Source organism: Felis catus, chromosome C2 (assembly GCF_018350175.1).
Source record: "Felis catus isolate Fca126 chromosome C2, F.catus_Fca126_mat1.0, whole genome shotgun sequence".
Lineage (NCBI taxonomy): Eukaryota > Metazoa > Chordata > Mammalia > Carnivora > Felidae > Felis > Felis catus.
In genome coordinates, this window is record NC_058376.1 from 21,127,223 (window position 1) to 21,132,948 (window position 5,726).

A 5,726-nucleotide genomic window follows, 5' to 3' on the forward strand; every position below is an offset into this window, starting at 1 on the left:
TTTTTAATAAAAAAAAAAGAAATAAAATTATTTACTATAAGAAATACACGTTTAGTGCTTGCCTTCATGTGTTTCTTGTCTGGAAATAACACTTCCCAAGATAGAAATGATGAAAAAAATTCAAATAAGATCTATACATAAGCATTAAAGAAACTCACACAGAAATATGTAGGAAGAATGGAAGCTTCTTTAGGAATGTGGATAATGATTAGAGCCCTCAAGATTCTTCGAAGACTCAAGAGAGAAACTATCAAGGGAAGGAAATGAAAAAGTGTTCCTTACAAGTTCAACAGCATGTTCAAAAGCCAGGAAGCAAGACTTAGAATGACAAGATCTGTGTGGTTGAAGCAGGGTAGCAAGATAGGAACTGAGGCTGGAGACATTGACCAGCTGGGCTTATAAGGGCCCCGTAAGCTCTCGTAAGAAGTATAGACTTTTTCTAAGTAACTTTGAGCGGTATTAAACAGAAAAGTCACACGTACCATTTTTTGTTTTAAGAAGATTAATCTTTTACAGCTTAGCTTTTATAGCACAGCATGATTTATGTCAGGCTTTCTCAAAACTATACATTATCTCGCTTGAACTCAATCTGTACACTGCTTAACCCATTATCACGTGCAGAGAGTTTTTAAAGCTATTTTCAAACACTTTCCTTCCACCACTTCCAGTGCCACTGCATTGCATCCTAATATCTACAAGTTATATTCACAGACGTAATTAAAAGTATGAAAACCGTTAATGTACTTAACACGTGCTTATGTTCATCTCTTTTACATGGAGTTTACCTTGTGCAGAAACTGCGTGATTGTGATTTGGCTTAGAGATTTTTCTGTTTCATTACTGAACCACTTCAAAAATCTGCTCTTAAAATATGACTTGCCATCATTTTATGGACTAAATGGAATGAGTTGATCTCAGTACCCCTGTTTTAAGTGCTCTCATCACAACCAAGCGATGTGATTGAGGTAATTGACTCCCTAGAGATGAGTGTCTCGCAATGAGTTATTTAGTCTATGGCCATACTCCCACAAAACTCGGATGGTGTCTTATTAAGAGAGCAAAGTGCAGAACATGTTTCACTGCAATACAGTTGTTATATCTAATCTTAAATTGTAGGAGTCACTCTATGTTTAGCTTGAAATAAAGGATGTTTTGTTGTTGATTCTACAAGCTGTGAACCTTGAAATGCTAGGATCATTCAGACTTATACGCTTATTGTTCTGAAATAAGCATACCTCAGAAAAATAAAATATATCTTTGATTAGCTTGTTGTAGTGTTTTCTGACAAGTAGCTATCATTAACCATTAGAGTGTATGACTTATGACAATACTGCTCGTATTTTATAAGCTTTGTTTCAACCTCATTTCAATTACCAATAGCCTAAAAATGGACCTCAGAGGAACATGAATCAGCTCCCTCTTATTAACTTTTTAAGGAAATTATAGCTGACACACATGTTACATTAGTTTTAGGTGTGCCACGTAGTAATTGGGCAAGTCTATATGTTATGTTGTGCTCACCACAAGTGTAGCTACTGTCTGTTACCATATAACTTTATTACAGTATCACTCAATATATTCCCTATGCTGTACCTTTTATCTCCGTGACTTATTTATTTACTACCTGGACCCCTGTACCTCTCACTCTCCTTCGACTATTTCACCCAATCCTCCTTACTAATTTTTTAGTATAATGATTCTTAACAGTTTTTCGTTCTGTTAGTGGGACTGATGAAAATATTCATGACTTATAAAGTAAACAGTGGCCATGAGGACTGAGCTTATTTATTTATTTTTGAGAAAGACAGAGACAGAATGCAAGTGGGTAGGGGCAGAGAGAGAGGGAGACACAGGATCCGAAGCAGGCTCCAGGCTCTGAGCCGTCAGCACAGAGTCCGACCCGGGGCTCGAACTCACGAGCTGTGAGATCATGACCTGAGCCCGAGTCGGACACTGAACCAACTGAGCCACCCGGGCGCCCCAGTGAGGACTGAGTTTAAAGGACCCTGGGCTGAATTCCAGTTTTCATGCCTATTAATTATTATTTTTAAATCTATTTATTTATTTTGAGGGGTGGAGAGGGACAGAGAGAGGGAGAAAGAATCCCAAGCAGGCTGCAGGCTGTCAGTGGAACCCAATGCAGGGCTCGACCCCATAAACCGTGAGATCGTGGCCAGAGCCAAAAGCAAGAGGGCTCTCAACTCACTGAGCTACCCAGGTGCCCCATGCCTATTAATTATTTTGATAAGATGTTCAATATTGCATCACTTCATATTAAATAAAACCTTTAGTAAAAGTACAATTCAACTAGATTGTGATTAAAATTAGTCATACTATTTGATCTGCCTACCATTAAGATCAACTCCAAGGCCCTGGGATAAAAATGAACCAAAACAAAACAAAACAAAGCAGCTTGTATCAGTGACTCTTTTACAAGTTTCCTTACATTTTCTAACTCTTCTCATGAAGCCACAAATATTTTTTTCATATCATATGTGTGCAGTTAGTATTTTAAGGAAAGTGACCAAGAAGAATGGGCTGATGATACCAATAGTAATGGGTGAGCCTATGATATTAATAATAATGATACAAATAGCCATTAAAATCATCAGAGATTTTAATGCTATGTAAACTACAGTTAATCCTGGGATTATATATAACACACCATAACCTATTTCTTTTTCATGCAGCAAATCTGTCACTCAATTTTCATTAAGAATGAAAGGGGAACACTCTTACACTGTTGGTGGGAATGCAAATGGGTACAGCAATTCTGGGGAACAGTATGGAGATTCCTCAAAAAGTTAAAAATAAAACTACCCTATGATACAGCAATTGCACTATTAGGTATTTACCCAGATGACATAAAAATATAGATTTCAAGGGGTACATTCACCTTCTTGATGTTTACAGCAGCATTATCAAGCATCGTTAACAATGGCCAAACTATGGAGAGAGACCAAATGTCCACTGACTAATGAATGGAAAAAGATGTATATTATATTATATTATATTGTATTATATTATATTATATTAATTATATTTATATATATTTATACTTAATATAAATATATATATATTTATATATATTTATATTTAATATATATTTATATATATTTATATACTTAATATAAATATACATATTTATATATATTTGTACTTAATATAAATATATATATTTATATATATTTATATGCTTAATATAAATATATATATATATATATAATAGAATATTACTCAGCCATTAGAAATAATAAAATCTTGGGGCGCCTGGGTGGCGCAGTCGGTTAAGCGTCCGACTTCAGCCAGGTCACGATCTCGCGGTCCCTGGGTTCGAGCCCCGCCTCACGCTCTGGGCTGATGGCTCAGAGCCTGGAACCTGTTTCCGATTCTGTGTCTCCCTCTCTCTCTGCCCCTCCCCCGTTCATGCTCTGTCTCTCTCTGTCCCAAAAATAAATGAACGTTGAAAAAAAAAAATTAAAAAAAAAGAAATAATAAAATCTTGTCATTTTCAACAAGGTGGATGGAGCTAGAGTGTATTATGCTAAGCAAAATACGTCAGAGAAAGACATATGCCATATCATTTCACTCATATGTGGGATTTAAGAAACAAAACAGATAAACATAGGGAGGTATAGGGGAGAGAAAGGGAAACACCTGTAGGAGACTCATAGAGATTAGAGAGCAAACAGGGTTGATGGAAGAAAGTGGGAGGGAGATGGGCTAGATGGGTGATGGGTATTAAGGAAGGCACTTGTTATGATGAGCACCAGTGTTGTGGGTAAGTGATACTATTCCTGAAACTAATATCGCACTGTATGTTAACTAACTAGAATTTAAATATAAATTTGAAAAGAGTGATAGTAGATAAGTTGTAGAATCTCCCATGATTATAAATGTTTCTTAAAAGAAATGGCATTTTTCTAGGGTCCAAGGATAGCTTTTACAATTCAACTTAGGGTATTATTGTGCTGAAAGAAAGAGAAGTATGTTAAGCCCGTGGGTTTACGTGATTTAAGCAGAAGTCCCCTTTAAATGTAACAGATTTATTTTATCTTCTTATAACCACACATAAACGGAACATTCATGTTGTAGCTCATGATAACTGCATGGCAGGAAGTAAAACACAAGAGCATGTATGGCCTGTGGTTAGTGGAGAACACCGACAAACCAAAAATTAAATTCAGCCCAGATACTTGTCAAACTTTAGAGAAGAAAACTTCCTGTCAGTAGGCCTCAATACTTTTATACATTTAAAGAAAAAAAGATGATCTTTTGGTCACGTTTCAAATCCATTTCTTTTGAACTGTAAAAGTAGCATCCCTTTGGTTTCCATGTATCTTGGCCACAAAAGATTCTATGCAGAAGATGTTTTTAAATATTGTTAGGATTATAAATATGTACCTATAAAGACATTTATAACCTCTTTTAGATTTTTCAGAGAGGTCAAGCTCATTAATTATGTTAATTTTCTCCGTTATTAGAGATTTCTCCCATATTCTTTTCTTTTCTCATTTTAATTCTTGTATATTTGCTTTTTTATACATTAGAAACTTGTATTTTCTTTGAATGCTAATTGTATTTCTTTTATTATTCTTTGTTTTTTATTATAACATATTTAAGATAAAAAAGGATGAGTAATAAAGTATTTCATGTGACATTGAAAGCTTTCATCAAACCCTCTTAAATTATATTCTCTCTCATTATCCTCAAAAATTAATCGAAATCGTGTGCTGAGGTTATATTATCTTTATGCATATCTTTGTTATTTTCTAATTACATATTACTATTAAATGTTAAATAACACCATTCTGTGCATTTTATTTTATTATTATCTTTTTTAAAGTTCATTTATTTTGAGAGAGAGTGAGCACACACGAGCAGGAGTGGGGCAGAAAGAAAGGGAGAGAGAGAGAATCCCAAGCAGGCTCCATGCTGTCAGCACAGAGCCCGACATGGGGCTTGATCTTACGAACTGTGAGATCATGACCTGAGCTGAAATCAAGGCTCTGATGACCAACCAACTGAGTCACTCAGATGCCCCACCACTGTGTGCATTTCATTTCATTTCATTTTTTTTTTCAGTGTTCAGTAAAATTTTATTTTCTCCCTTCAACCATAATAAGATGACATCCAAATTTTGTTTTCACCAGAGAGTCTGTAAACACAGGCTTTATCCAGTCCCATTGCCAGCAATGCAAATGCTGTTTCTTGAAATGGTTCCACCATGGAACCTCTGGTCATCCAGTCCAAGTCACCCCCTTGCCTGGCTTTGTCTTCACTATACCATGCAATTACTTCACTAAATTGCATTCCAGACTTTAACTTTTCCATAGTTTCCATGCTTTTCCCATAGTTTTCACACAGAATGTGTCTGACCTTTACTGCATTGCCACCACCTTTGTGACCCTGCCAGGACTGTCATCTGATGGTTGCTCCCCCTTTCTCCCTTTTCCCTGAGCCTGTTTTTCCCTTAGGTGGCATCTTCAAAACTTGAGGCTCAACTCTCAATTCTTTTGATTCTCATACCTACATTTTAAACTATAAATTCATAAGGCATTGTATATCTCATTTTGAAATTTACATTTTCATTTGCATTGCTTTATGCTTCTCTGGTCCTATTTAACAATTCTCCTGTGTTAACCTGTATTTGTTTTCCATCATTATTATGTAAAATGTTGAAGTGTTTGTTGGTGATGTTACTTTGTGCATATAGGCAAGTGGTT

At 35.6% G+C, this 5,726-nt stretch overlaps 1 pseudogene; it reads right to left on the reverse strand.

The window, feature by feature from the left end:
• Positions 1-5,099: 5,099 nt before the first annotated feature.
• On the reverse strand, positions 5,100-5,502 carry LOC123379787 (annotated as a pseudogene).
• Positions 5,503-5,726: the final 224 nt, after the last annotated feature.